General features: G+C 43.6%; 1 pseudogene; it reads right to left on the bottom strand.

The window, feature by feature from the left end:
• Positions 1-22,673, bottom strand: part of LOC131254238 (uncharacterized) — a 46,078-nt pseudogene that overhangs the window by 5,248 nt on the left and 18,157 nt on the right.

Here is a 22,673-nt window from a genome sequence, read left to right as displayed (position 1 = left end):
TAGTTCTATGTTCAGAGATCTACGTCCTAGCATAAACTATGTCATTGCAATGTAAGAAAGAAAACTAAACTAAGATGTAACCTAAGAGAAATAAAACTAAAAATAAAAATTATGAATTCCTAAAAACAAGAGAAAGCTATGTAAACGAGAATTGGAAGGAAGAACCCGGAAAAGGAGATGATGGATGTCTGAAGATTTGGCAGCTCCTCCTTTTGAAGATAATCTTATTTAGCAGCTTCCTTCCTCAACTCCTGTAAACATAATAAAAACAAAATTAAATTAAATTTCCTAAAATAATGCTAGAAAAATCCAAAGCAACAGTTAATTTCTTAAAAAGAAAGTTTCTAATCTTAGAAATAAAAAGCTAAGTTAGTTTCTAAAAAGGGAAAAATTTCTAAAACTAGAAAATAGAAAGTTACTTGAAAGAAGAATCTAAATATAAAATTAGAAAATAGAAAATTTCTAAAAAAGAAAGCCTAGAATTAGAAAATTTCTAAAAAGTAAAACCCTAATTTTAAAAATAGAAATTAGAAAAAGTAGAGAATTTAGAAAGAGATTACCAAATTAGAAGTTTATGTCAGGACCCTATAAAACAGGAAATAGGTTAGTTTCTTAAAAAAAAAAATTAACCTAAAGTTAGTAAAATCTAAGACTATGAATTATGATAACAGAGAATCCTAAATCCAATTGGACCGAAACAGTCCCCGGCAACGGTGCCAAAAACTTGATGTTTTATTTTTAAACCAATCTGATTTAAATGATTTTAAACTCGCAAGTATATGAATCAGATGTAGATACGGTACGTATTACGAGATCGTTCCCACGAGGACTAGTTGTCACAATTTGAAATAAACGATTCTTCTTAACTAATCCAACAAATAGTTGAGCTAATGATTAAGTAAATTAATAAAAATCTATGAAAAATAACTGAGAACAAGGAGCATAATTCAATCAAGGAGAAGACTAGGACTTTCGAATCCACCCCTAATTATCATGACCCTTGTTTTACCTATTGATTCACCCTATTCAGTTTGATATAAATTAAAAAAATCACAAACTATGTCCTTGGTCGGGCACATAGAATGTATAATCCCTTAAAGCATATGGATCACATCTTTCCATCCATGGTCAGGCATGAAGAGAGGTAAGTTCCTGTTTCTTCCTCTATAGGAAACATGTTCATGGTCAGACACAAGCACCTAGAATAATATTCCAAACAACATCCATAACTAGACTTTGGTTAAGCTCATAGCATAGAGAAGTACAGAAATTCCAGTCAAGCACACTAGAGAAAGAAACAAATCAATCAAGTTAAGATTAAATCAACAAATAAGGATCATTCAAGTTAGAGGCTTCATCTTAGCCCTAGCTAAGGAATTTAGCTATCCATGTGATCAATTAGAAAGTAAGAAAAATAAAATTGATGAAATAAAAACATCCTTCTCTCCTCTTTCTTCTCTTTTCTTCTCTTTCTCTTCTCTGGATCTGTTCTCTGGCTCCCCTTTCTTCTCTTCTGCTTTGCTCTACGTCCAACAACGGCTCAGATCTCACGTTCCAAAATTGAATTGAATCCTCTCCCCCCTAAGCTCTGGCCCCCTCCCTCTGTTTTATAGTAGCCTCAATTGATTTACGCAATAGCAGGTCGGTTGAGAAATAGAAGTCGGTGCGTGTATACCCATTACGCATTGAAAATCGGAGCCTCCCACGTCCCATGTTCCTTGCATGTTGTCTGTTAAATCAACGTCTCCTGGGACATTCTGAGATGTTATACATAATGGATGGCTTGGATCGATCATACGAGCTATAGAGGTGGCCCATTAGCTTTCGAAAAACGGACAGCCGTCAGGACGCGAACAGAGCATGCGGATCTCTTTCGTTGTGATGCTGGTGGGACCCATTCCCTCATTATTTTGGGAAATCCAATCCGTCCATTGGATGGAGGATGAGATTTCTGTTAGGAATACACAGTTTTTACCTTCTTTTGATGAGGCCCACCCGTTATCTTTCTCTGCCGTTCAACATGCTTTTGAACAGATAGATTTTCATAAGCGCTTTCTTTTGAAATTCGGTCACGTACAATTGGTAATAGCGATACTGGGATTCTGGTGGACGGTTTGGATTGTCTGTTTGGGAAATGTATGGGGCCCACAACAGCAACCAGTGATGGTGCTGTGCGAACGCTATAACGGCAATTGCCATTTTCGAATCAGAGAAGAAGGTTGCTACCGTGCACGGCTAGTGCACATGTACACTATGCACATGTCACGTTAGGTGAGGTCTACTGTAATATTTTTGCTAAATCTAATCCATCCATTTATTTCATCATCTCATTTAAGGTGTTGGAACCGAAGTTGAGGCATATCCAGAGACTAGGTGGGCCCAAGATCAACGATTTAGGGGCTGATCTGTCAATTGGGGTACTTCCATAGTAATTCGAGGGTTGAAATTTGATATGTATAGTTAATTTATGGCCCTCATCCCATGTATGAAGTTTCAAGTCAATCGGATGGTGGAACCCCCGTGATCTTGCATTCTGGACTAATTTTGGGTCATTTTAATGTGAATGGCTTGATTTCCTCAGATCCCTGGCATGTAAATTATTCAATATTTATCCTCTGGAGTGTGTCCCTTACTCTGGTGACTTCAGAGCGTCAAATCCATGCTTGTAGTACTCTTTTTCCATCAACGCTCCTGATTTCGTCCTGCAACAAAAATATAATTAAAATACTCCGTTAAGCATTATCATATACGTAAAATCAGGTAATAATCGGGGTCTAATACGTAATATTCGACCCTCATCACATACGTAGGCACGCACAACTTTGCTCCCTGCCCAACTTGCGAGCTTGCATATAAGTCGGCCAAGTCCGTAGGTGAACTCGCGTGCAAGCTTGCTTATAAGTCGGCCAAAGGGGAGAGATATGGATGTCCTGGAAGAGCGTGTAGTCTGCTCTATTTGTAGCAGCATATACGTAGGCACGCACAACTTCTCTCCCTGCCCAGCTTGGTACAGAAAGTCTATCATCAGGCATGTGCACTCGCTGCGATTGCTCCACCTGGGATACACGTTGTACGTGAAGATGTGATAGAGCAGGCAAAAGTCGTCGGTCATATTAGATGCCAGGAGACTATTGTTTGGATTCTGGTGAGCCAATTGGCCATAAAGGAATCGTGTGCAGTGATCCCTTTCACGTGCAATCCGAAGATTCTTCTCACTAGCATGGACCTCGCCAAGCTGCATTCCCATAACTTAGGCTATCAAGCCAAAATTAACTATGAGATCTCACCATCCCACGGGAAATTTGAACTGCAAAGGCTCCAGCATTGGCTCCTGAATGTGGGCGTAGAAGGCTCGGACTGTGCTCACATTCGCACGAGACTTGCCCTTAAATATGGGACCCCACTCGGCCTCGACCAGGCAGTCCATCAACAGATATTCCCCAAAGAGCTTCTCGTCCACATGTGCTTCAAAAAGAACCCTACGGCCCTGAAATCTTCAATGGGATAGATCCACTAGTAGAGCTCTCTCGAGGGGAGCCTGGGGATCGAGGTCCCACTTTGTCCTTATCTCCCAATCGACGCTTGCACTAGTGATGGCGCCTTTCGATCTCCTTGAACGAGTAGGGCGACTAGGCCCGGCTTCATTTGTGGAAGCTCTCTTCTTCCCCATGAGAGAAAGAAGCATGGAGATGGAGAAAATAGCCGTCACAAGCTCGAAAAGAGCCATGAGAGTGCAATAAGGTGGAGAGAGAGAATGGGTTGTTGAACTTGAGATTCTAGATACACAAGGGAAGGTTGGTGCATTCAAATGAAAAGAAACGTGGGAGATAGATAGCTATGGAAGATGGGTTTGAGAGAATGGTGTGGACAATGCAAGAAAAAGGAAAAAAATGACCTTGGAGGGGTGATTTGAGAGGGGAAATTTGGGATTTTTGAGAGAAAGGAAAGCTTAAAGGGGTGGGAAATGAGGAGGGGAAGCAAATGGAATGAATAAAAATATTTCCACTCAATTTGGTGGGCCACATAGCAGCTCACATGTGCTGGCCTACCTGGTCCGTGTCAGCCTGACAGGCCCGGTCTGCCCGATCGGCGAGGCCCCGCCGTTCTGGCGATGCCATCGCCAATCCCTGGAAATTTTGGTAATGGCTCACCCGAGTGCGAGGTCCACTCTGGGCCCCCTCGTATTGCACCGTGTAGGCCCCCGACTCCATTTCAGTCGTTTTGGGTCCCATTTCGTGTACTGTTGCACTTTTCGGTTTGATTGAGTGTGGAATAGGTTGACTCGGGGTCTAAATCCATCGATTGATGGTCTAGGAATGAATGGAGGCCCTCACGCATGATCACAAAGGCCTACAGGCCCTAATTTAACGGTCAGAGCCGGTCAATTTTGCCAATTGGTGAAACTGGGAATCCTATGCTAGTTTCTCTGTTTCAACGCTCCCTCCTAAGTCAAAGTACATCAGTGTGCATCGTGTGACTATAACCCAGGTCCAGTTTAATCCAAATCATGCTCTGATTCCAACTTGTAATGCCCTAAAATTAAGGGGTTGAGCATGAGCCCAACTCCCGAGTCCCAGCATATCACTTATGCAACATAGATAAAGATGATTAAATGTTGTATGTATTAGTGCCTTAAACATGAGTGAGATTATACCAAATAGCAAATCATACTCCAGTGACAATTAAACTTTGCAAGCGAAAGACTGTGATAGATATATAAAGTACATAGATACGTTTTCCAACCTCCCGAGTATGATGGCATTACTAAGCTGAATAAATACATCTCTAATTCAAAAGAGTACCAAATGACAAAATGTGAATGTCCAACTAATCATATATCCCTGTAATCCCATCGGTCAGAGCGGCCTACGTAAACCCGCCTGATAACTGCATGTATGAGAACTCCTCCTCATCGTCGTAGAGGTCTGGTTCGGCCTCATATGTCACGCCAAAATTTGCATCTAAGACAGAGTCTGGTTGGTGTTTAAAACACCATCCCAAAATGTAAGAGTGAGTGATTAACTCAGTGGAGCTATAAAGCAAAGGTTAACATGTTATTAATTTAGTCAAGCGGTAATGATAAAGCAATGAAACAAACACTCCTAAGTACTCTGATTAATGCAAGGATGGTATGTAGTAATGATGCATGCCCTCGCCTGCACTCCCTCTTGCGACAACACCTTACGATCACGACATGCACCCCTTCCTCTATGCACTTCCTCGCCAAAGCACCTTGCAATGCGATGCATAGTCGTGTTAGCCAAGTTCTTAATTAGATTTATTCATACAGCAGGTTGGGAAGCTAAGGTACCTCCCTTATATCACTTCCCAAGCAATGATCCACTAGGGTCGTCAGTCCTAGCCACTCTCATATGATGTTGCGGTTACAGGTCGCTACAAAGGGCTCGTCACCACAATGCAGGCCTAGCTTATACTCTAGTTGCTACGAAAAGGCTCGTCACCTCAGCGCAGTCTCAGAGTATGCTCGAGGTCACTACGAATGGCTCGTCACCTAGTCGTAGGCCGACAGCTCAAATACAGTGTTCCATACCACCATATTCAGCTCATAATTCTGGGTTGCTCACTAGTCACTACGGGGAGGCTCGTCACCCCAGCGTAGGCTGACAGCTCGACCATGGTGTCCCATACCACCATGCACGGCTCATGAGTCTTAGCGGATCGAGGTACCAAGGTTAAACGGGTTTGGCACTGCTAAGTTGGTACCTTAGATTCAAACAGTAGCGTTCATACATGGTGAACATACATTGGGTCAACCGGGTTGCTTGACAAGCTCGACTGGTATGAGCATACGTCGAGCCGATCGACATGAAGCGCGCAAGCACTCCGTGTGGCCTAACCACTGTTGACTAGCAACGTACAACTCAGATTCATCGGGCGTGTCTGTCATGGTTAAGCAGTTCAACCACCGTTCACAGACAATTACCGATTGCCTGGACTACATCGTAGCCCCAATCACATTCCAAACAATAGCATTCACATATAGTAATCCAAAACAAACAACTGAAATCAGATATAAATCTTACTTGAACAATTAAACAAACACATACTACGCATATTATCATACACTGACATTTCATCTACACAGCACATAGTAGTAAGATAGGTTATATAGAGGAAACTATAACTATAGATAAGGGAATTGAGAATCCTATCTCAACACCCTTATTACATACATTTAAACCAGCATTTTCTCATTCAGGCATTTTATCAAACACTTAGTCTACACATATTACATACATGTAATAAATCAATTAAAACACGTGTTATAGCAAATCCTCCTATATAGGAGTTTCCACACGCACAACGATCATGTATTAGCAATCAATAATCATAGCAAGCACAAATCACAATTCCATATTCATTTAAACATTTTAACAAACACTTAGAATGCATTCGAAATAGCCTAGCCTACATATATGTGAAATAGGTTGAAACATCCTAACTACGCCTATGTGATAGCACTTAAGTCAGTCATAAATCATTGACTGACATTGAAAGCCTTGAAAACTATAACTTAACCGTTTATAGTCTGCACCTTTCGTTGGTAGACTCGTAACGAACTCAGTTCGTTCTCTAACTCGTCGTCTACAGCACAACTGCAACCTACAGTATGAAATAGCTAAGTTAGGATTTCTTACCCAAAAACGGAATCGAGATCGCCGGTATAGCGACACGGTAGCGATGGTTAAGCGCGTGGAGTGGCGGGGAAGAATTCTAGGAACAAACTCCAACACTCTCTCTCTTCTCCTCACTTCTTCTATTTTCTCTCTCTTCTCTCTCCTAGGGTTGTAAATTCGTATGGAATGATAGAGAGAGAGGGTTTAAGGTGCTTATATAGGCCCAGAACTGATGGGAATGGCCCCAGGGCCATGGTATACTTAGGTTATAGCCAAAAGTTGGTTGTTTCAGTCCAATGAAGCTGTTCTGGAAGCCCCTTTCCTACGTGCGGTCGGACTTAAGATTCCTGACATTGGATCTGGGTCAAGCTAAGTTTTCAGTCCGATCGGGTTTACAGATTGACAGCGGAGGACCAGTTTCAGTTCAATGGTCAGCGGCACTCGATCAGGGCCACAAGTTAACTGAGATGTATTGAAAAATTTTCCTGATTCGAGGGTGTAATTGGGTCAGATTCTGACAGTTTGAATCCTTAGATTTGTCCTGCAAGTGAATGACTCAATTCACTTAAGTTTCAGTTCATTTCCTAAAGATATTCGCATTTCTCACACACTTCGCTCCGAGCTTAAGTTGTGCGTTTCTAGACACTATTAGGACTTAATTTCTGAGATGGTTGTCAAGTCTTATAATTCGGTCATAATCATATAGTTCTAGGGTAATCGGACTTTTGACGCATAGTCCAGGTCAGATACAAAGTTTACAAGTGTTCCCGATAGCAATTGGGTTTTGGGATTGATTTTAAGTTTCAGGGTAATGTAGCGTCAACAATTCTAAACAGTTTGGGTCTTGCAGCTCGTATTTAAAGTGATTAGTGCTAATTTCACAGGTAACCTAGTTTAGCACTAGTTAATTCTCGTTTAATTTCTAAAGGAATTGGTCCTTAGTGATTTCTGCCTGAGGTGGTACTCGAGTCTTTGTACGGATTTTTTTGAAACGTTACACCCAGCTAAGAGGTATAGCTAACTTTAGACATAATTGGATCAAGAATCCTCAAAGAAAGCATTAAAAACTAGGAAAGAAAGGAAGAAGAACTCTTGGAAGACGCCTCTACCCTTTTGCTCTGCTTCTCCAAACCCTAGATTTCCTAAAAAGTGCCTATGAAACCCATATTTATAGCCTTGTCTGGTCAGATTTGCAAAATCGCCTCAAATTTACACAGTCTATGTAACGCATTCGATGACATTTAACAGCCTTCGATGTTATCAAGCATAAGTTAAATTTTGGGAGTCGCACCTTTATGCACTGCGTAAGTTATTGTGTCATAGAACCTTCTTTCGATGTCAGTAGACCTTCGATTACATCGAAGGGTGCTTGATTCATCGAGAATGTGTCTAAAGCAGTCTAATGAGTTTCTTCAAAATTCTATAAAAAGATCGATGTTATCAAATAGTCTTCGATGTCATCGAACAGGTTTTCGAGTTATCGAACAAGTCTTCGATCCATCGAGAAATGCATCCAATTCCTCCAGTGACCAAACTTGATTTTCATGTAATTCCTCGCTGTCATCAAACGATGGCTTCAATGTTATCAACAGGTGGTTGATGATACAGATTTTGTGGATTTTGCACTTTGCACTGCGAACTTCCTTCCTTCTCCACTTGGTTTCCTTGGATCTTAGAGTCATGAAATCTTCAATCTTGTTCTCTGAAGATCCATTCTTTGCCTTGGCAATTCTTAAGCCTTAAATCCATGCTTTTAGCATTCTTTTCAATCCAAGCTCTTAAACTCATATTGCAACACAAACATTATAAAATATACTGTTAAGCCTTATCATGTTCAAAAAACTAAGATATGAATTGGGAAAAATATGTAATATTTGACACTCAACACATTGTAGCTAGTCATTGCTTACCTTGCCTACGGACCAAGTAATTCAATGGTGTTGGGGGACCATAGACGCACACATAGATGAATCAAGTGAAGTAATCCAATCACACTAAGCAAGCACAACGCAAAATGTAAGACCCGTATCCTAGTCCGTACTGTTCCATCAAATCCCACGATCCTTCCCATCGAATTTCGGCAACCTGCGATCGGTAATTGACGCTTGCAATCGACCCTAAGTCGTATGTTGTAGATTTTAGTCAACTTAATTTGAGACTTGTACCATTGTGACCGCACCGTCGCCGCGGTTCCAACGCCACGACTCGTGCCCGATCCGATACCCTGACAGGAAGATGTGAGCTAGCGTTTATTTCGATGAAACACCGCGCGTTTGCAATCCCAAGAGAATCTCTACAACATGTCAAATCAATCTCATCAATCAATCCCATCCATCACCTCTTGTCAAGTACAAAGCAACCTATGCTTTCTCTCTCCAAAGTCAACCCTTTCACACCCTCTCTCTTACACACCCATCTAGTCAAGTACCCCATCACTCACATTCATCACTCCTCTCCTCACATTCCATCTCTCCCTCTCTTTCTCTTCACACTTTCCAAGCAACCAAAGAGAGAGCAAAAAAAAAACCCCACGTCCAAGCTTCTCCATGTGAGAGAAATGTGATTTTGGTGGCCCACTTTCCCATCCCAAATCCTCCATCTTAGTCATTCACTTCTCATCTTCCACCATCAAAGAAGTGCACAAGGAGATAGGCGTTCCAACGGACCAAGAAGATCGACCGGTGGGTGCCTTATAGGATAGGTTTTTTTGTGTTTTTATGATGGGACAAGTGGGGCCTACCGATTGATGGTATGGATCTCACTTTGGACCCTTGATGTGGCCGATGGACCACTTTGATCCTCATGATCATTCCATGATGGGGCCATTCTCCATGGACCCCATCATGATGTTTATTTTTCATGTATGGATAGGGTCATCTAGACCTTGCATTTGGTGGAGAAAGGGTCTCCACCGTTGAATCCTTGATTTGGTGGGCCCACATGTATTGGGACCCACTTGATGTATGATTTCTTGCACGCGAGGGCTCATAGTGGCGGAGCCCTCCATCACACGCGTCCCACTCTATTTCTCTCTCCCTCTCTTTTTAGTTATTTATTTTTGTGTGATGATATGGCCATGTGGCCCACTTGGATGGACCCTACCACGAAGCATGTATTGGACCCAAGTCATTGGTGGGTGAGGCCCACTTTATATATGTGTTGTATCCCCACCACTCACCATTTGGCAGCCCAGCTAAACAGGGCCCACCTCAACGCACATGTTATGTCCAGACGTCCAGGGACGTCCATGCACGTCAATTGAAAATACAAATATGAGCTTGATTTATAAGCTTTGGAAGGGGCTTGTCCGTGTAGGCCCCACCTTGATGTTGGGACTAATCCACACCGCCCATTCTATTTCCCAAATCATTTTAGGCGTTAAGCCGAAAGATGAAGTTGATCCAAGCTTTTGGCGGGCCATACCCTTCAAAATAGTGATTCTCACCGTTTAAATTCACTTTAATTTTTACTACACGCCGAAATATATTCAATATTAGACTTGTTTGGCTTGTCTCGGGCCATGGAATCCATTGGCTGGGGTGGATTCACTTGAATCGGACCCCACATATGAAAAACCCCTGAAAAACTTATTTTTTCAAAAAAAAAATTACAACAGCAGCATTGCTACTGCTGCTGTCAGACACGCAGACATGTGCCAGGCGGGCGGCCGTGTAGGCAGGACCCACGGCTCCCTCTGTGGGCCCCACCATGACGTATATTTGTTATCCAACCCGTTCATATGGTGGGCCACTTCTAGCAGTGGGCCCACCCCAAAAATCAGCCGAACAAATGGCTTAGGTGGCCCACATCAAAGGAAACAGTGGGATTGAACGTATACCTTTGAAACCCTTTTTTGGGCCACAAAAGTTTTGGATCAAGATGAAATTTGTTTTTCCACTTCAATCCAGGTCTGCGTGACCTTCTCAACAGGTTGGATGGAAAGCAAACGTTATGGTGGGCCCCACGTGGGACCCACAGTGATGTATGTATTTTATTCACACCGTCCCCAGCACGGGACGGTGGACCCATCCTGTGTATGTGTTCTCTCCACGCCGTCCACAGTAGTGGACGGCGAACTCCATGATTTATGTGTTTATCCACACTGTCCACTGTCTGGACAGTGGACCCCACCATGATCTATATGTTCTATCCGCACCGTTCACCCTAGACGGTGGGACCCACCCTTACAGCTACCCTGTGTGTGCATGTGTGTGTGTGTGTATTACATTATATATATATTATATATATTATATATATTATGTTTTATAATATACCTGATGGTGGGCCTTCATGTGGACCCCCACCATGATGCATGTGTTGCATCCAAGCTGTCCAATCATTTTGAAAGCCCATTTTAAGGCTGGAGACTAAAAATAAGATAGATCTGTAGTTCAAATGGACCCCACCTTGGCATATGTTTGGGGCCCATCTTGATTTAATTATGGCCGTCCATTGAGACCCACCTTGGTATATATCTAGGGCCCATATGATTAGGCCCATTTGGTATGCATAAGGCCCATGTGATTAGGCCATCTTGATGTATTTATGGCCCATATTTATGGCCCATTGTTGAGGCCCACCTTGATGTGTATAAGGCCATTGTTGAGGACCACTTTGATGTACATAAGGCCCATGTTACAAGGCCCATTGTGATGTTTTCAAAGGCCCATGGGATATGGCCCATTGCAATGTACATAAGGCCCGTTGGTGGGGGCCCATTAATGCGGCCCATTTGATGAATGTAAGGCCCATGTGATACGGCCCATTTGATGTATCTAAGGCCCATGGGTCGAGGCCCAATGGGATGTCCTTAGGGTCCATTTCAATGTGTGATTCCCCCTTGGTTTATGAAATGATGTTTTATGGCGGGCCATGCCTAGGTAACAATGTTGGTTTGACGTCCACATTGTAAGAATAATGTTGGTTAAATGTCCGCATTATGACTCTCCTTAGGGCCCATTGATAGGCCCATACTTGTTGATAATTCATCACTTTGTAACATGCTTAGTATATCTCCATGATTCATGCCCATACGCATCATATGTATGCTTGATATGAGGAATGTTTGATGATAGCATAAGCCGTTGGGTTGAGACTTTACGGGACTCCTTATGAGATGGAGTGCCCCACATGATCGCGTGATACACGCAGGATTGCTGCATGATTGTACGGTGTGACTCATGCATCTCGCATGTGTGACTTGATCACTGCACTCCGTAGCGACATCAGGGCTGTGCCTCCACAGACACATCGTGGATGGCCATATCGGATACCGAAAATGCTTGGTTCTAGTACTGTGGGCACTTAGGATGTCCTTGGGTGAAAGTCCTAGAACCTTTTTGGTACTAGGAGATACTCCAACGTCTAGACCGAGTGGATACACGAGCGCCCGAGCACCGAATACCAGTAAGCTGCATCTCCCACTGTGTCGTGGTCGGTTGGAAGGGGGTGTGGCCTTCTCCGCCTGAGTGAGGGGGCTATTAGATAGGCTGAGTTTGACCAGCTCGCAAATGAGTCCGCTATCGATGAGCCCGGTAGGTATTGGCAGACTACTGGTCAAGCAGATAGTGTGGTCTTTTCCACTCGCTCGACTGTGCAGCTAGGGAGGAGGCAGTCAGTGTGAGGTGTACTAGACCCCGATGATATCCAGAGAGGAACTGTACCGATATGTGTACTTGATGAGTACTAGCACGCTTGCTTTGCATCTCGCATATGACATTTGGCTACATAGGTCTCGCATTACATGCACTTGGTATGGCCGATAGCATTCATGCCTTGCATCACATAGCTTTGATATAGTTGATAGCATTCATGAACTTACCGCATATTTCTGCATTACTCTAATATTATACACTTGACACTCGCCTTACATGCACTTTCACCACCCTCTAAGCTTACTATAAGCTTATGCACGATAGATGCATGCAGGTGGCGTTAGGTCGCAACAGCGTTGAGCTTGGAGCGTGTAGCTGAGCTTTTGGAGTTTCTGTTACTTTCATTATATTGTATTTCACTTTCATACACATTGTACTTAAAGTTTTTGATATAGTGGATATGTAGTGTTGTTGTTTTGTGACTTGGTTATGGTTGTGGCTATGCTCTAAAAAAAATCATACTGAAAATCCTCCTTGTAGGATCCTAGGATCGGAATCTGGTGTATGGGCGCTAGGATCCGAGAATGGGGTACTACGGAGGCTGTCGGCACCGGATTCGGTGATTGAGAATTTTGTGAGCCCATTTTCCAAGTTTGGGGCGTGAAAGAAGTTGGTATCAGAGCATAACTTGGGAATACCTCACATTACATATCTGCTATGAACTTAAAATGAATGGGTTCCGGGTCTGAATAACTTAGCGATTTCTCGACCTAGACCCTTAACATTTATGCCTTCGAGAATTCTCAAGGCTGATAGGCCCTTGTTCCTTCCTGTAGGACATAATGGCTAGAAGAATGACCCGAGCGAATCCCGCTCCACCACCTGCAACTCTCGCTCCACCACCTGCTACTGTTGCTCTACCACCTGCGACTCCCGCTCCACCATTGGATATTCCTGCTTTCCAGCCCGAGGATGCCACTCCTTTACTTGAGACCAGCGCGGATCCGACCATACCTGTGAGTGCCACCCAGGTGCAGCAGATGCTTCAGGCGATGACCATTATTCTTCAGGGGCAGAGTAGGCGTCCCACTATTACACCAGCTGAGGCCGAGCAGGAGCGTGCGAGTGCTCTTCTCAAGGACTTCCGACAGCATGATCCTCCACGTTTCCGGGGCAAGCCTGACCCTACTGCAGCAGAGATATGGCGCTCCGAGGTGGAGAAGATATTCGACATCATGAGATGTATAACCCAGCAGCGAGTCCCTTTAGCTGTATTCCTTCTCCAGGGTGAGGCTCAGCATTGGTGGGCATCTATCGCCCCATCGGTAGCGGCTGATTTTGAGTGGACCTAGGAGGACTTTGTAGACCGGTTTGACCGGAAGTTCTTTCCCGAGCATGTGCGCCAGCAGCGCGCATTAGAGTTTGAGACTCTGGTCCAGGGAGACATGACTGTGTCCCAGTATGAGGCTCATTTCGTCGCACTATCGAGATTCGCGACGTATCTTGTTGATGATGAGGGGCGGAAGGCACCCCGTTTTGAGAACGATTTGCGTCCTGCCCTTAAGAGTCGTGTGATCGGACACATGCTTCCGACTTTTGAGCAAAATGTGGAGAGGGCCCAGATCTACGAGTCAGATTGGGCCAGTTTGCAGAGAGCCCGTGACCTGAGGGGAGATCAGAAGAGGAAGGAACCCTCCAGTAGCTCCCAGCCGCAGCAGCATCATTTACAGCAGCGACGCACGACCCGCCTAACATTTCGAGCCCCAGCAGTACCCCCAGCACCACCTTCGGGACCATTTACCGGTACCTGTTTTGGATGCGGTAGGACAGGACATCGCGTGCACGAGTGTCCCCATCCGCCGTAGCAGCCGCCGAGGGCACCGCATCCACCTCCGCGACAGCCACCACAGCATCAGCAGCCGATGGCACATATCAGCCTCTGCGACAGCCCCCACAGCAATAGCGACCGCAGCACCAGCCTCCGGGACCTCCCTCGCAACAGCAGAGACCTCATATTGGACCTGCACCTCCCCAGCAGGCCCAGGGTAGATTTTATGCCGCCCAGCAGGATCCTCAGTCATTAAGAGCAGTTTTCGATGATTCGCGTGACTTGGCCCCTACACCATCTTCCTAGATTGTTCATGAATGAGGCGTCCTAGGAGTTAGAACTTAAGATTTGTGGGCGTTATCCCTATCCCTTAGATGTTTGATTATGTTAGTATGTTGTGTTCTAATTATATATATAGCAGTGTGGTTTCCCTCTCTTGGTAAGCTCTGTATTGGTATGTTATGATTTAAATTTTGAGGATGAAATTTCTTATTAAGTGGGGAGAGCTGTAAGACTCGTATCCTAGTTCATACTGTTCCATCAAATCCCGCGATCCTTCCCGTCGAATTTCGGCAACCTGCGATCGGTAATCAACGTTTGCGATCGACCCTAAGTCTTATGTTGTAGATTTAAGTCGGCTTAATTCGAAACTTATACCATTGTGACCGCACCATCGCCGCGGTTCCAACGCCGCGACTCGTGCACCGATCCGATACCTTGACAGGAAGATGTGAGCCGGCATTTATTTCGACGAAACACCACTCGTTTGCAATTCCAAGAGAATCTCTACAACATGTCAAATCAATCTCATCAATCAATCCCATCCATCACCTCATGTCAAGTACTAAGCAACCCATGCTTTCTCTCTCCAAAGTCAACCCTTTCTCACCCTATCTCTTATACACCCATGCTAGTCAAGTACACCATCACCTCACCCATCACTCACATCCATCACTCCTCTCCTTACATCCCATCTCTCCCTCTCTTTCTCTTCACACTTTCCAAGCAACCAAAGAGAGAGCAAAAAAAAACCCTACGTCCAAGCTTCTCCATGTGAGAGAAATGTGATTTTGGTGGCCCACTTTCCCATCCCAAATCCTCCATCCTAGCCATTCATTTCTCATCTTCCACCGTCAAAGAAGAGCACAAGGAGATATGTGTTCCAACGGACCAAGAAGATCGACCGGTGGGTGCCTTATAGGATAGGTTTTTTTGTGTTTTTATGATGGGACAAATGAGGCCTACCGATTGATGGTATGAATATCACTTTGGACCCTTGATGTGGTCGATGGACCACTTTGATCCTCATGATCATTCCATGATGGGGCCATTCTCCATGGACCCCATCATTATGTTTATTTTTCATGTATGGATAGGGTCATCTAGACCTTGCATTTGGTGGAGAAAGGGTCTCCACCGTTGAATCCTTGATTTGGTGGGCCCACATGTATTGGGACCCACTTGATGTATGATTTCTTGCAAGGGAGGGCTCATAGTGGTGGAGCCCTCCATCACACGCGTCCCACTCTATTTCTCTCTCTCCCTCTCTTTTTAGTTATTTATTTTTGTGTGTGATGATATGGCCGTGTGGCCCACTTGGATGGACCCCACCACGAAGCATGTATTGGACCCAAGTCATTGGTGGGTGAGGCCCACTTTATATATGTGTTGTATCCCCACCACTCACCATTTGGCAGCCCACCTAAGCAGGGCCCACCTCAACGCACATGTTATGTCCAGACATCTAGGGACGTCCATGCACGTCAATTGAAAATACAAATATGAGCTTGATTTATAAGCTTTGGAAGGGGCTTGTCCATGTAGGCCCCACCTTGATGTATATGACTAATCCACACCGTCCATTCTATTTCCCAAATCATTTTAGGCATTAAGCCGAAAGATGAAGCTGATCCAAGCTTTTGGAGGGCCATACCCTTCAAAATAGTGATTCTCACCGTTTAAATTCACTTTAATTTTTACTACACGCCGAAATATATTCGATATTGGACTTGTTTGGCTTGTCTCGGGCCATGGAATCCATTGGCTGGGGTGGATTCACTTGAATCGGACCCCACATATGAAAAACCCCTGAAAAACTTATTTTTTCAAAAAAATAAATAAATTACAACAGCAGCATTGCTGCTGCTACTGTCAGACGTGCAGACAAGCGCTGGGCGGGCGCCCGTGTAGGCAGGACCCACGGCTCCCTCTATGGGCCCCGCCATGACGTATATTTGTCATCCAACCCGTTCATATGGTGGGCCACTTCTAGCAGTAGGCCCACCCCAAAAATCAGCCGAATAAACGGCTCAGGTGGCCCACATTAAAGGAAACAGTGGGATTGAACATATACCTTTGAAACCCTTTTTTGGGCCACAGAAGTTTTGGATCAAGATGAAATTTGTTTTTCCACTTCAATCCAGGTCTGCGTGACCTTCTCAACAGGTTGGATGGAAAGCAAACGTTATGGTGGGCCCCACGTGGGACCCACAGTGATGTATGTATTTTATTCACACCGTCCCCAGCACGGGATGGTGGACCCGTCCTGTGTATGTGTTCTCTCCACGCCGTCCACAGCAGTGGATGGTGAACTCCATGATTTATGTGTTCATCCACACTGTCCACTGTCTGGACAGTGGACCCCACCATGATCTATATGTTCTATCCGCACCGTCCACCCTAGACGGTGGGACCCACCCCTATAGCTGCCCTGTGCGTGCATGTGTGTGTGTGTGTGTGTGTGTGTGTGTGTGTATTACATTGTATATATATTATATATATTATATTTTATAATATACCTGATGGTGGGCCTTCATGTGGACCCCCACCATGATGCATGTGCTGCATCCAAGTTGTCCAATCATTTTGAAAGCCCATTTTAAGGCTTGAGACTAAAAATAAATAGATATGTAGTTCAAATGGACCCCACCTTGGCATATGTTTAGGGCCCATCTTGATTTAATTATGGCCGTCCATTGAGGCCCACCTTGGTATATATCTAAGGCCCATATGATTAGGCCCATTTCGTATGCATAAGGCCCATGTGATTAGACCATCTTGATGTATTTGTGGCCCATATTTATGGCCCATTGTTGAGGCCCACCTTGATGTGTACAAGGCCATTGTTGAGGACCACTTTGATGTACATAAGGCCCATGTTACAAGGCCCATTGTGATGTTTTCAAAGGCCCATGGGATATGGCCCATTGCATGTACATAAGGCCCGTTGGTGGGGGCCCATTAACGCGGCCCATTTGATGAATGTAAGGCCCATGTGATACGGCCCATTTAATGTATTTAAGGCCCATGGGTCGAGGCCCAACAGGATGTCCTTAGGGTCCATTGCAATGTGTGATTCCCCCTTGGTTTATGAAATGATGTTTTATGGCGGGCCATGCCTAGGGAACAATGTTGGTTTGACGTCCACATTGTAAGAATAATGTTGGTTAAATGTCCGCATTATGACTCTCCTTAGGGCCCATTGATAGGCCCATACTTGTTGATAATTCATCACTTTGTAACATGCTTAGTATATCTCCATGATTCATGCCCCTACGCATCATATGTATGCTTGATATGAGGAATGTTTGATCATAGCATAAGCCGTTGGGCTGAAACATTTATGAAACTCCTTATGAGATGGAGTGCCCCACATGATCGCGTGATACACGCAGGATTGCTACATGATTGTACGGTGTGACTCATGCATCTTGCATATGTGTGACTTGATCACTGCACGCCCTAGCGACATCAGGGCCATGGCTCCACAGACACATCGTGGATGGCTGTATCAATTACCGAAAATGCTTTGTTCTAGCACTGTGGGCACTTAGGATGTCCTTGGGTGAAAGTCCCGGAACCTTTTTGGTACCAGGAGATGCTCCAATGTCTAAGCCGAGTGGATACACAAGCGCCCAAGAACCGAATACCAGTAGGCCGCGTCTCTCACTGTGTCGTGGTCGGTTGGAAGGGGGGGTGGCCTTATCCGCCCGAGTGAGGGGGCTATAAGCTAGGCTATGTTTGACCAGCTCGCAAATGAGTCCGCTATCGACGAGCCGGGTAGGTATTGGCAGACTACTGGTCAGGCGGATAGTGTGGTCTTTTCCACTCGCTCGACTGTGCAGCTAGGGAGGAGGCAGTCATTGTGAGGTGTACTAGACCCCGGTGATATCTAGAGAGGAATCGTACTGATATGTGTACTTGATGAGTACCGGCACGCTTGCTTTGCATCTCGCATATAACATTTGACTACATAGGCCTTGCATCGCATGGCCTTGGTATGGCCGATAGCATTCATGCCTTGCATCACATAGCTTTGATATAGTTGATAGCATTCATGGACTTACCACATATTTTTGCATTACTCTAATATTATACACTTGACACTCGCCTACACACACTTTCACCACCCTCTAAGCTTTCTATAAGCTTATGCACGATAGATGCGTGCAGGTGGCGTTAGGTGCCAGCAGCGTTAAGCTTGGAGCGTGCAGCCGAGCTTCTGGAGTTTCTGTTACTTTCATTATATTGTATTTTCCTTTCATACGCATTGTACTTAAAGTTTTTGATATGGTGAATATGTGGTGTTGTTGTTTTGTGACTTGGTTATGCTTGTGGCTATGCTCTAAAAAAAATCATACTGAAAATCCTCCTTATAGGATCCCAGGATCGGAATCTGGTGTATGGGCACTAAGATCCGAGAATGGGATACTACGGAGGCTGTCGGCACCAGATTCGGCGATTGGGTATTTTGTCAGCCCGTTTTTCGAGTTTGGGGCGTGACATAAAAATTCTGAATTTAACCTAGAAAAACCCTCACGAGGAAAAACCACGGCACAAAGTGACATGTAATCACTATGAAAGAAGAAATTTACAAGAGAAGAGAGATTACTTGATCCAAACAACCTTGAATCAATCCCAAGCTACACCCTTGAAATCTTAAAATGAATCTGAAAGCCTTAGATACCTCCCAAACCCGATTACACCCAAATATATAGCATTTCAAAGAATCACAATTGAAATCAGAAACAAATCTCGTAAATTCACAAATCTCCGTATTCATTCGATGACACCTTCAATTAGTCTTTGAAGTCATCGAACTTAACCTTTAATGGCATCAAACTCACTTCAATGTCATCAAAATAACACTTAAACTATCCAGAGACGAAACATTAAAATCATATTTATCTCGATTACTCAAATCATCTTCGATGGCATCGAACTTAATCTTCAATGTCATCGAAATAACACCCAATATGTCCAGTAACCAACTGAAGAAAATCTAAAAGTTCTCGATGGGATTGAGTAGTTGTTCAATGGCATCAAACAATACTCGATGCATCGAATGGTCCGTCGATGCCATTAATAGACCCCATTTTTTAATAGATTTAAGACATCAAAAACAACAAGTGGAGTCCACCATACTGTATGTGTTTTATCCACACCGTCCATCCGCTTTACCAGCTCATTTTAGTACAAGATCCTAAAATTGAAGCATATTAAAAATTCAAGTGGACCACGTCACATGAAACAATGGGAATTAAACGCCTACAATTAAAAACTTTTTTGTGTAGCAGAAGCTTTGAATAAAACTGGTATTTGTGCTTTCCCTTCATCCATATCCATGTGACCTTATGAACAAGTTGAATAGCAAGTAAACATGACTGTGATCCGTATGAAGGTTTTAACAGTAGATGTCATTGTCTCCACCCTTTCGTACGGTGCGGCCCCCTTGAGCTTTGGATATGCTTCAATTTTGAGCTTTGGATATGCTTCAATTTTGAGCTTATGCCCTAAAATAACTTGGTAAAATGAATGCAAGCTATGGATAAGACACAACATCACAGTGGACCCCACATATCCTTTGCATCTGTATGTAGCGATCTTCATGCACAAATAAACCTCCTGAAATGAGGAAGAAAGGGAGGGCTATCATTTAGCAAAGATAAAATGATATAGAAGGGGTTGAATATGAATTTCTATGGTCAAACAAGGATAAGACTGGATTTTCTGCAGTTAACGGATCCATCAGTTACTTATCCGTTAGTGGAAGCAGCTGTAGGACCTATATGAAATAGGCAGGCAAGTTGTAAGAAATAGTTAAAAAAAGGAGGTTTTCGGTCGATAGCTAGAAATGCAAGCAGCCATATGGAAAAATCTTTTATTTTTAACACCCGTGTTTCAACCAAGTTTACACTCAATTTCGAGAATCGGTGACAATATTAACCTTTCTGAATTAATTGACTGACGGACGTCCCTAGTCACCACTAAAGTTGAGCATAAACCGACATGATCCGACGAATCTGACCCGATCCAAACCGAATCGAAGGCTTGGATCGATGCGGTTCGAGTTGGATCGGTTAGATCCGACCGTTCATCGGATCGAGTTTAGATAGCGGTCGAACCGGACCAATTCAAACCAGAATCCACCAAATGGATCTGATCCAGACCGATCCGATCTTATCCGAATGATTCTTATGGATATTTATCACAAATATTTATCTCATAAATAAGTTGGATGACAAATAAACATCACTGGGGCCTTATAAATTTTTCAATGGTGGAAATCAATACTTTTACTTTTTCCAGTGGTATGGTCCACTTGAGCTTTGGATATGCATCAATTTTGCGTTCAACTGCTAAAACGATCTGGAAAAATGAATGGATGGCGTGGATAAAACACATGCATTCACGGTGGACCCAACAGAGTTTACTCAGTATAGTAAGAGCCCCCAATGCAATTTCGTAGGAAGCGGATTGTGTACTGAATAACTCACTACGCTAAGCGTACTAAGTAAACTTTGTGGGGTCCACCGTGATTTATATATTTTATCCACTGCTTCCATCCATTTTATAAGATAATTTTAGGGCTTAAGACCAAAAATGAAGCATATCCAAATCTCAAATGAACCACATCGTGGGAAACAGTGTGAATTGAAAGTCTACCATTGAAAAATTCTTGGGGGCCATGGAAATTTTGGATCAAGCTTATATTTTTATTTTCCCTTCATCCATGTCGGTATGATCTTATGAACAAATTAGATGACAAATAAACATCACTGTGGGGCCTAGCAGGGTTTCAACGATGGAAATCATTATTCCCACTGTTTCTTGTGGTATGATACACTTGAGCCTTTTATATGCTTCAATTTTGGGGCCAACTCCTTAAATGAGGTGTAAAAATGGATGGACGACATGGATAGACCACATACATTCATGGTAGGCCCAACTGAGTTTACTCAGTACGATAAGAGTGCAGATGCGCAGCTGGTTTAGATATGTGTCGTGCATGGCACATCAACACAACAACTTTTACAGCTGGTGTAAATATGTGTCGTGCAAAGATGAGGCGGAGACAGGCCTCGAGCTCTGAGTTATTCAAACAGCTTAAATGAGATCAAAATTACATGGGCCCCACAATGATGTATTTATTATATCCATACCGTTTATCCATTTTTCGTGATCCTTTTAAAGCATTTGAAAAAAAAATTGAATCATATCTAAAGCTCAAATGGACCACACCGAAAATAGTAGCGAGATAATGATTTCACCGTTAAAAAATTCGTAGGGCCCACCATAACGTTTATTTTCCATCTAATCTGTTAATGAGGTTAAAAATACATGGATGAAGAGGAAAAACAAATTTCATATTAATCTGAAACTTCCGTGATCTCCAAAAGGGTTTCAATGGTAAATGTTCAATCCCCCACTTTTTTGCAGTGTGGTCTAACTGATCTTTTGATTTATCTTGTGGCTTAAGCCTTAAGACGAACTCTCCAAATGGATGGACGGTTTGGATATAACACATACGTCATAGTTTGACCCACAGACCCAACCCAATCCAAACCGTACGCAACCCGATCCGACTCGATTTCCCTGACTGAGTTGGACTCGGTTCGGGTCAGGCCAACCGTGCATCGGATCGGTTCGAGTCAAATGTGCCGGACTCGGTCCCGGATTAGATCGAGTTCAGGTCAACCCATGTAGAATTCGGACCGAATCAAGTTGGACCCAATCCGATCCAACTCGGTTTGATGCCTAGCTTTAGACTCACCACATCAGCTCAGGGTGTGGAAACATGGCCGACCCCATGATAAATAGATGTTCATGAGTTTTTCAAGTTGGAGCAAAGCGAAGGAGATAAAACAATGATCTAAACCACCCAAGAGCTTTTGCAAATGGGCCATATTTAGTCATGACTATTAACATTTGAGAATAAACAAAATAATATTTTTAATGGACGTGGATTTCCTGCTACAGCCTTTCGCAAGAATTTCGTGCACTGGAAACTTAGGTGGGAACCACCGTGATGCTTGAAATCTACCCAGTCCATCCATTTTGTGAGTTCATTTTAGGGAAAATGGATCCTCTGAAGCAGCAAAATTGTGATTATTGCAATCTAATTGGACCATGTGATTGTGTAATGCACTGAATAATGCATCGCTTATTGAGATGGAATAATCACCAATGCAGCAAAAGAGGAGAAAAGCAAGAAAATCGTGGTTCTGGCAAACAGGGGATCCGGACTGTATTTTTTTGACGTGAGACGAAAAGTGAGCAGAATCCAAAACTCGTTGGCCACACTAAAGTAAAAGGTAGGCAGGGAAATTCCTA

Source organism: Magnolia sinica, chromosome 8, assembly GCF_029962835.1.
Source record: "Magnolia sinica isolate HGM2019 chromosome 8, MsV1, whole genome shotgun sequence".
In the NCBI taxonomy this organism is placed as follows: Eukaryota; Viridiplantae; Streptophyta; class Magnoliopsida; order Magnoliales; family Magnoliaceae; genus Magnolia; species Magnolia sinica.
The sequence above is the reverse complement of the archived record's forward strand: the minus strand, read 5'-3'. Positions and strand labels throughout refer to the sequence as shown.